General features: G+C 36.1%; 1 pseudogene; it reads left to right on the top strand.

Moving 5' to 3' along the window:
- The first annotated feature begins 8,350 nt into the window (after positions 1-8,350).
- Positions 8,351-9,504, top strand: LOC117709378 (tubulin alpha-1B chain pseudogene; annotated as a pseudogene).
- Positions 9,505-11,104: the final 1,600 nt, after the last annotated feature.

The following is an 11,104-nucleotide window of genomic DNA, read 5'->3' as shown; positions in this document are numbered from 1 at the left end:
TTTCTCTGAAGTTCAGCTCATGCATCTAAATGCAGCATGTTTTCCTGTAGAAAGCCAAATTTCAGAGCCTATGACAAAACCCACATAAAAGAGATGTGATGTTCAAGAATGAATGTGGTCTGAATAATTTACCAGCTACATATAGTTCTATAAAATATTTAAGAGACCATAGGGTACAATAAGAGTTCACAGAGATTCGGGCTTGAGATTGGTCTCTTTCTTGCCCACTGGAGGATTGGTTGCAGTTATAGTTGAGTGTTATACTGGTGAGACAATAATTACAGTGAAGCTAATAATGGCTTTACTAAAAGTAAAACCAGCATCTGGACTCTTAAAAAGCATTGACGCTTAAAAGATTTAAACTTTCTTTGGAATATACAACTGATATTGAAAGAGAATTTTGAAATAGGCCCAAACTAGTAAAAATAACAGGGCCCTGTGATTCCATTTCTTTTCCCTAACATAAATAGTTAAAAGTGCCTGCCAGCAGGTTTGGGCCCAGTTAATTAGTTACAGAGGAGGTGGAGTTACAAGACAAAGGCCTTTTAAAACATCCCAGAAACTGACTGGCCAAGAGAGGAACTACACTCTGCCCCATGGACTGGTATAGCCTGCTAATGTTTAAAAAAGTAAAACAACCAATAGTGTACACCCGCGCGAAAGTTCCCTCTGTTCCCCACCCCGCCCATATATCAATCCTAGACCCCTGAGCCGAGAGGTCAGTCCCTCTATCCCCTATGTGAGATATGGAGATATGGACTGGCCCAGAGTTCTAATTAAACCACCTCATGTGCTTACATCAAGTTGGTGTCTTGTGTGTCCTTTGGGTGCGTGGTATCCTGAGACTCGAGTGAGGTCCCCTGGGGTCCCCTTCTGGGGAGTCTTAGACATTTCAGTATCAAACCCTGCATCAGATATAACATTCGCATTATTCCAACATTAATTGATCCACTACATTAACTGCAATAAACAAAACTAAAAATTAGCTGAAAACCTTGGAGAATTATTGAATTGTCTATTATGATTCATACTTGCACTTTGTTATTTGTAATAAATCCTGAATTAGGGAAAATCATGCCCATAACAATATCATTTTGAATTACATCTCATTCTAGTTATATTTATTTTGTAAAAAGAAAAATTCATTAGTTAATTTGTTTTTCTAAGAAAAGAAGAATCCTTACAAAGTAGAACAAAGCTCAGAAATCACAAAGGAAATTCTGCCAACTCAAACCTAATAAAGATGTACACATTTTCCTTTAAGAAGAGAAATTCTATACCAAACTATTTATGCTAAACTATAAAAACAATTATTATAGGGGATGCTAAATGGCTGACTTTGATCCTTTACCTAGTGCTGTATTTGAGTTCTTTATAATTAACAAAGTCTAACTACTTTTAAATAACTCTATTATGAATAAGAATAGTTTGTCAGACTACATATTTTTTGAAAAACTATGATGGTATTAATAATCCCCCTACAAAATAATAAATTTCAGGTACATCCCATGCTGGGTTGTGCATACATGGTTTTAAAATATAATACATATGAATACTCACCTCATGTTATAATCTGGAAATTCTGTTAGTGGCATATATTGTACTGCAGACACCCAGACATGCTGAGAGTCCTAAAACTCACATTTTATTTCATTGAAATTCCTTGTCTTGGATATCAATAACAGATCATGAATTGAAGAAAAATATTTAATCTTTTTGTTTATTTACATACAAAGATCAAGAAAACAGAACAGTTGTATGCATGCATCCATTTAAAAATATCTTGATTAAATAAAAGCACCATGTGATTTAAAACTATGTTGTTATGGGTATTTATTTCTTCTCCTTCAATTGAAGTTACTTGAGACAGGGTTTCACTATGCAGCCATACTTGCTTTGGAACTCACTTTGTAGACCAGGACTCAGAGCTCACAGATCCAGGTTTTTCTACCTCCTAAATGCTGGGATTAAGGTCCAGGCCTCCAAGCTTGACTCCTAGTCATTTCTTATTTTAAAGAAGTTTATTTATTTATTTATTTATTTATTTATTTATTTATTTATTGGCCTTTCTAATATTGTAGAGTGTATCCGTCCTCTTAGCTGATAACAAAATGTAAGGAAAAATGGAGATGACAAGTCGAGTTTCCACATGGAGGCTTTCTATGTATGGTTAGATTGGAATTTAAATAATTAGTGTTAAATCTCAGTGAAAACTAGGTTTATGTTTATATTCTTGTAGCATTTAAACAAATTGTCAGTGTGGCCAGAACTACAAAATGTTGGTTTTCTATTTTTATCAGTTCGGTATTCTGTGCCAAGAATTAGCAGTTAGGTGGTAAGGTAATGCTAGAATTCATAACAACCCTTTACAGAATTTTATAATGTTGAGTTGTTTTCACAAATAGAGCTCCTTCTACATTTTTCTCTGTATTTGAGAGTTCTCTTTTTATTGATATTTCTTTCCTATTCTTAAATTTATAGTCATAGATTTTAATTTGTTGAGCCCTATGAACCATAAATTTTGCTTTCATTTCTGCCTGTTCTATGTGATGTCTTTCTCAGTCCCCCCTTTAGCACATTTCATGTTTGTTTATTTAAATTGTTTTAGTTGATAATGAAGACTTGGTATCACCACATGGTTTTTCTGCATATTTTTCTATACCTAGAATATGCATATGTATGTGGTAATGGAGTGTGTACATTCATTAGTTCTGAACATATTTAACAATCCATATTCTTATCATAGAATTTGGGTTGTTTAAAAAAAAACTTTTCTAAGCTGACATAGATATCCAAGCAATTGATAATTACTTAAGCTCTGGAAATTTTTATTTTTCTTAACTTATCAGCAAACTTCATGGTTCTAGTGATCTTCAGTGATATTTCCTTTCTTCAAATATTTTCAGGTTGGGGTTACTGTCTTTTAAAAGAAGCCACTGCTGTGAAGTGTAAAGCATTTTCCATCCTAAAAATAATCAGGCATGATTTTTAATGAACATGCTAATTCCTATATATAGGAGGTTTTTTTTGTATTTCAGAAGCATATTTACAGAGAAGTTATCTAACTGTTCAGTCTTTCATAAATGAATAGTGTTCAGATAAACAGAGAATGAGGTGGGCTATCCTAGCCACACCTCAGAGGTATACGGAATTAAAGAGTTTAATATCTGTTCCCTGAGGAAGTAGATGTGGTATTAATATACATATTTGCTAGTAACATCCACAGTGTAAATTCAGTTTCATATTTTAACTTACTGAGTCATAGTGAGTTTAAACACAATATCTTTTATGTTAATGACATTTTGTTTTTATTGCTCTGATCCACATAATTCATGGAGTGCTTCTCTGTGAATGTAAACTAAACTTGATTATTTATACCATCCATCAAGTGAGAAATGATTAATACATTAAGGTATCAATAGAAAATTATCATTTAATTTTGTGATCAATTATTAGTCTATAAATTATATTATCCAACATAAAAGGGTTTGCTAGTATTGAGGCTGGATAATATAATGGTTTTGCAGAGGAGATTCTCACAAAGACAGTGAAGTTTTGGAAAAAACTTGAGTCTTCAAGCATGTAATACATCTCAAGTCATGAGATAATAGGTCTGATACTGATTCCATTTTCAATTGTGTCTCCCGTTGGGGAAACAAAGGTCTATGGAAGTTAATGTAACTTGCTTAAAGATCTCCAGGTTGATTGAGATTATGAATCATATGGAGCTTATGAGACACAGAAAAAATGGAAATAAAAGCTGACTGACAAGAATTAGACATTTTTTAAATGAAAGTATAAATTAAAAATAGAGATTCACTCACAGCACAGGGATTTTAAAATATTTACATACTCAACACTAGATTTTGTCTAAATGTTTATTCTTTATAAGTGAGAATTAAGACAAGGTCATTATGAGTTTTTTTAAGTTAGTGGACTGCTAAGCATGGCATTCTTTTTGGATTCATTTTGAAAGGTTAGTACCATTGCACAGGCTTTTCATTGATATACTCAGAACTCTCAGTTACAGTCAATTGCTACCACAAATCCAATTACCACCAACTCCATTTTCATCTCTTTCTTTCACTTTTAAGAAGAGTCTTACTGTCAAGCTGACCTGTCCTGTTCCTTACCAGCAGGAACTGGCCTCTCAAAACTATTAAACCCATCTTCCATTTCAAAAAAATCATCTCAAATATGACTTTCAACTGAAAAGAATCATTTTTCTTCTCTTTTTTCTAGTACGTGTACATCATCCATGATTTCAATTTAACACATCTACATAATTAATGGGTGGATGCTAATATTTATATATGCCTTATCTTCTTTCTTATAAATCAATTCCCCTTTCTTTCATACATGCATGTGGGTGACATTTCGAAGTTTTGTATGAACTACAACCAGGATTTAAATTTTAAGCTTTGCAAATGATTTATGGACCATAAGGCAAAATAACTTCCAAGGGTTTCGGCGGGGCCAGACTTGTGCTGTTCATGATAAACAGGTGCAATTGCTCCCTCACGTGTTGATTTCATTGCTTTAACCTTTAAAAAGTAATTTTGTAATATTTCCACACTCATACATTGCTTGAGGAAAATTTTTAATCATGTAACTAGGTTATAACATTCAAAATATACTTTTTCTGATGTGATTTATAATACTTCACATAGCCATAATGTATAATTTATTTGAGATGGTGGACAATTTTGTGCAGGTCTTATAATTTCTTTCCTAAATCTTGAATGGACATACAGATTGATTGTTGAGAATAGACAGATGCCAGTAACAACCCTCTAACATGTAGAGGACATTGCTTACCTTCCGTTTTAACTCATCATCCTAATTATGCCATGTATAATCTCCTGTGGTGGTCATGAGAGAAAACTCAGGAATCATTTTTCCAAATTAAATTGCTTCCAATTTTTCCCATTTACTGTTATCATTGTTGTGACCATTACTATTAAAAATTATCTTTTAACTTTGTTTAATAGATTATTTTATTTTATTACATTCCAAATGTTGCCAAGCTTCCAGGTCCTCACTCTCAGAGTTCTTCACCCCCAACCCCCCAACTTTGGCTCAAAGGTGTTTTCCCAACTACCCACACCCACCTCAAGACTCCCCCAGCTTCTCTTTCCCTGGGGCATTAAGTCATTACAGGCATAGGTGCATCCTCTACCTCTGAAGCTAGACAAGGCAATCATTGGCTACTTATGTGTCAGGGGCCACACACCAGCCCATGTATTCTTTTGGTTTGTGGCTTAGTTTCTTGGAGTTCTAAGGTGTATGGGCTAGTTGATTCTGTTGTTCTTCCTATGGAGCAGCAATTACTTTTATCTCCTTCAATCATTTCCATAACTCTTAACTAGGAGTCCCTGACCTCAGTCCAATTCTCAGTCAGATGCTGTTAGAGCCTCTCAAAAACATCCATGTTAGGATCTTGTCTACAAGTATAACATGACTTTAGTAATACTGTCAGGGTCTGATGCCTGCCCATAGGATGAATCCCAAGGTAGACCAGTCACTGGATGGCCTTTCATTCAATCTCTGATCCATTATTGCCATTATATTTCTGTTAGACAGGAATAATTCTGGGTGAAAAATTATGAAGATAGGTGATGGGCTCCATTTCTACACTGAGGGCCTCGTCTTTCTACTGGAGGTAGTCTCTTCAGGTTTTATATCTCTACTGTTGAGCCTTTTAGATGTCATCACAACTGAGTCCTGGGAGTTCCTCACATTCCATGTCTTGGGGACTTTCTAGAGATCACCCCTATGCCTACCCCTACCCCTACCCCTACCCCTACCCCTACTCCTACCCCTACACCTACCCCTACCCCTACCCCTACCCCTACGCCTACCCCTACCCCTACCCCTACCCCTACCCCTACCCCTACCCCTACCCCTACCCCTACCCCATGCAGTTGCATATTTCTATTCATTATCCTGGCCTTCTGGGCTTCTCTCCTATATGACCCCATAAATTATCCTGTCCCTTTTCCCCCTCCCTCTACCCTTTCCCAACCAGGTATCTCCCTTACTGTACCTCCTGTGATTATTTTCTTCCCCACTCTAAATGGGAAGTGAGGATGTTTCAAAAATTATTTTACAATGAAACATTTTGAAATATGAGAAATTATAACAGATTTGGCTGAAAGGTGTTACAACCTTCAAGAAGTCTTCACTGAACATTCAGTTAGGAATATATGATAAGTGTCTTATTACTCTGTTAATGGCAGAAAGTCCTACAATATATATTAGGTTCACAATTCTGTAAGTGCAAGGCTGCGGTCAAAACCTGCTGATGACTTCTTGCTGAATACCATCCATGTTCAGAGTATCACCTGGCAAGAAACAGTGAATATGTCTAAATATTCATCATTTCTCACCCCTTTCCAATATTTTAGGGACACTAGGATGCAACAACTGAGGCTTTTCATACAAAGATAAAGATTCGTAACTGCCTCCCAATATCTTTGTGCTCAACTCTTATCATCAGGTAAGTTTTTGTCTTAATGTATGAGAAGAGTGATGACATGATAACATATGGAGGCTTGGAGAACACATTAAAGTCACAACCAAACTGCTGCATAAACAATGCTATCTCTTTTCATTTTTTAATATTTAAAAAATTATTCTTCTTTACACATTTTGCATCCTAACTGCATGTTCTCCTCCCTTCTTCCTTCCCATTAACTTCCCTCTTCCCATCCATGCTTCTTTTATTTCTCTTCAAAAAGGAGCAGGCATTCCAGGGATATCAGCCAAACATAGAATATCTTTTGAGCTACTGTGTTTGATTATTTTTTCAGGTAATCATTGTCACACTGGAATAGTAAAGACTTTAGCAGTATGTGATGGTTGTGACAAATTTTAAGCAATGTCATGAAAAGGTTTATAAATAATTGAATGTTCTTAAACTATGCAAATTACTGTTTAGCATTAATAACTATATACAAATAGATAATTCAACCATTTTGGTAACTCTTCTTTGGAAGTATAATTAAAAACATCAATCCTTAAAAGTAAGGAGTTAAGAGGGTTTGCTTGCCACCTGTTCCTGGTTTGCAATCTGAAGATACAGTGTCCTGTCTGCATATATCTTTTCCTGGAGCCTCCAGAAGGAGCTGGAGCCTGTCAAGTCCTTGCTTTTAGAAAAACAGAGCCACTGAACTACAAAGTAGTAAGACAATATAGTGCTTTAAGCATCTTGTTTATGGGGATTTGTCACAGCAGAGCAGAAGTAGAAAACTGGCATAGATTTCAGAATAATACTCAATTTTCAAGGAGTAAAATAAATAACCTATCAAAACTTCCACATCATAGTAAAATGTGCTTAAATTGTAAAGTACAGATGCAAAAGTAGTTAAGTGGAAGTTAATAATAAATGAAATATGCACACAAAATGCATGCTCACTCAGTGGACTTCAGTTTTTCAGCATGATGCTTTAAATACTAGAGTGACAATGGTCAGCTCTTCATTACGTGTGTACTGAAATTGATTTCTAGGATCCTGCTAAATATATTGGAAAAAAGCAAGGCTAAAGTAACCAGTGCTTACTGAAACACTGGCATGTAATTGGATGAGAACAAAGTGCCCTTGCTCTAAGTAATAGAGAAAAACAGAAAAGGGCAGAAGAAGAAGATTTAGTAAATATAATTGAAACTGTGTCTGGATGTACGCTCTGAAAATGAATGAATGACCCATAGTGACACCTGTGTTTCTAGTTTGGCTGAATTAAAATGTGAAATCTTGGGGAACACACTGAAATCACCCCCAAATGACAGCAGAAGCAGCATTTTCCTTTGAATCACTATGTTCCACACAGTAGTGGAGTGCATACTAGTGTCGATGTTGGAGAATGAACACTGAATCTCAGAAAATGGAGCATATCTGAGACTGAACAATGGTGAGAATTAGCAGCATCTCTTCAGTGGTTGTTGAGTTAGGTGTTTCCATGATAGTGAATGCAATTAGGTTAGAGATAATTGGTGAAGCAGAATGACCACACATTATATGAAATAGAGAAAGAAGAGAGTTATATGATATTTGAATTCATAAATTCAATTACTTATATATCTTAAATATATATCTATTTAATTGTATACGTTCTTGGAACATTCTCTATATTTAGCATTTTGGGATAATTAATTAAATAATTTTAATTTAATTTATTTTTTAAAGATAGAATTAACTTATTTTCTCCTTTTACTTTTCTTCTTCCAATCCCTGCCATGTTCTAGTTCCTCTAAATTCATGGGCTCTTTTTTTTTCATTAAAACACATATATGTGTATATAATTTATAAATGCATAAATACAATCTCTTTAATCTTTGAACAGATGGCCAGATGCCAAGTGACACAACTATTGGGGGGGGGAACTCCTTCAACACCTTCTTCAGTGAGACAGGAGCTGCAAGCATGTGCCCTCAGCAGTGTTCATAAACTTGGAACCCACAGTTATTGAAGTTCTCGCTGCTACCAACCCCCAGCTATTCCATCCTGAGCAACTCATCACACTCAGGGAAGATGCTGCCAATAACTATGCTGCTAGTCACTACACCATTGTTAAGGAGGTCCTTGACCTTGTCTTTGGCAAAATTCACAAAGCTTCTTGGTTTTCTACTTCATTGGCAAGGGAACTGCCTCTGAGTTTACTTACTTGCTGATGGAGCAACTCTCTGTTGATTACAGAAAGAAGTCCAGGCTGGAATTATCCATTTCTCAAGGCTCCCAGGTTTTTACTGCTGTAGTTGAGCCCTACAATTCCATCCTTACCATCCATCCCACCCTAACACTCCGATTGTGCCTTCATGGTAGACAGTGGTGTTATCTCTGACATCTGTTGTAGAAACCTCAACACTCAGCACTCAACATACTCTAAATTGTGTTTACCATCACTGCTGATCTGTCAGAGTTCCAGACCAACCTGGTGCCCTACCCTCTACTCTACTTCCCTCTGGCCACTTATGGCCCTGTCATCTTTGCTGAGAAACCCTACCATGAGCAAGTTTCTGTAGCAGAGATTACCAATGCTTGCCTTGAGCCAGCCAACCAGATGGTGAAATGTGACCCTTGCCATGGTAAATACATGGTTTGCTGCCTGTTGTTCCTCAATGATGTTGTGCCCAAAGATGTCAATGCTGCCATTGCCACCATCAAGACCAAGTATATCATCCATTTGGTGGACTGATACTCCACTGGCTTCAAGGTTGACATTAATTACCAGCCCCCCACTCTGGTACCTAATGATTACCTGGCCAAGATCCAGAGAGCTGTGCTCATGCCGAGCAATACCATACTATTACTGAGGCCTGGGCTCATCTAGATCACAAGTTTGATCTCATGTATGTCAAGTGTGTCTTTGTGCACTAGTATACACGAGAACATATGAAGGAGAGGAAATTCACTGAAGCCCCTATGGACATGGCTATCCTAGAGGTTATGAGGGGCTTTGTGTGGACTCTGTTGAAGAGAAGGGTGAGGAAGGGGAGGGATACTAAATTAAATGTCACAAAGGTCCTGCTTTCCCTGGAAAGTTTATTCTGTTCCATCATAGAAACTTATGGTCTGATCAGTTAATTTGTATGTGGCAATGTGTGCTTTCATAGAATTACTGACTTTTGCTTTAAATATGAATGACTTGTCAGAGACACAAGCCATCCACTTGACTGATGTGTTTTAAATAAAGTACTGCCTGTCTTAAAACAATACAGAATATGGTATCAAAATTTAGTTATCATGTCTAGTAAAAAAAAGAGAATTGCTTCATATTTCAGTGAGTAGGTGGTGAGGGACATAAAAAATAATGCTGTAAAAGTTATGTGGACTGAGATTATCATGTGAAGCAAAGTACATAAGATTCAGAAAGACAAATATATCGTGTTTTCACTATCAAGACTAATCTACTTTAAACAAAAAAGAAAGAATCACATGAAAGTAGCACAGGAACACCTAAGAAGGAGACTAACATTACGGAACAGAGGATACAAGAGAAGATAATGACAACTAAATTGTACTCTAGGCATACATGAAAATATCACAGAAACAGGACTGCAGAGGTGGCTCAGAACTAGAGGAATGGGTTAGTTATTGGGTCTGATAAAGCATATGCTCAAAGCAATTTATAGAAGAAAAATTTTACTTGGGTTTATGATGCCAGAGAAATAAGAGTTCAAAATGGCAGTGGAGGAGCAGGCATGGTAGAGACACAGCAACTCTAATAGTAAGCAGAGATCTCATACCTCAAACTATAATCACAGAGTGGAAAAAACAACTGTAAATTGTTCAAGGGTCTATTAAGGACTATCTTCAGTGGCATAATTCCTTTAAGAAGAGCATACCTTCTAAACCTCTGCAAATGATGCCAAGTGTTCACATACATGAGTCTATCAGAACTCAATGCACCAAAATGCTTCTGCCAAAAATAGGAGTTTAATAAATACCCAGTATCATTTGGCAGTTTATCCACTGAAAACACATCTCAAGGGAACTGGATACCCTATTCTGGTCTCCATGAGTACCCAAAACACATGCAAATTTATGTACCCCCAAAGAAACATACACACAGCAAAACCTAACAAACACACACACACACACACGAGAGAAAGAGAGACAGAGAAAGAGAGACAAAGAGGGGGGAGATACACCTGCACAGAAATGAAACAAAATCTTTAAAAATTCAAATGAAGCGCTTTATTTGTATAATGGATATACACTTACAAATAGCCATCTTACAATTTGTAATTAGTGGAGAATGGTGCAGAAAGAAATTGTTCAGGCTAAAAGATTGGCCTCCATGATGAAACGGGCATGTTACCATAAAGGATATAAATTATTGTTTAAACCAATTATCACTTTTATGCTCACAGATGTCATCTTAATAAAGATATAACCAAGTGTAAAAGATGTTTTGCATGATCAAAGATTATAAAGGACAGTCCTATCTTATAATGTATACTGAATTCAGTGGCAGGTTAGAATATAAGGAAAGGTTAAAGAGTTTCATTTCACATCAACAGTTTGGGAAACACCCTTTTGAGACATGTGTTCCTTTTATGAGGTATGAAGGACACTTGTGGTTAAAAGAGATTACATTTTAAT

This window comes from Arvicanthis niloticus, chromosome 5 (assembly GCF_011762505.2).
Source record: "Arvicanthis niloticus isolate mArvNil1 chromosome 5, mArvNil1.pat.X, whole genome shotgun sequence".
NCBI classification, from domain to species: domain Eukaryota; kingdom Metazoa; phylum Chordata; class Mammalia; order Rodentia; family Muridae; genus Arvicanthis; species Arvicanthis niloticus.
The sequence above is the reverse complement of the archived record's forward strand: the minus strand, read 5'-3'. Positions and strand labels throughout refer to the sequence as shown.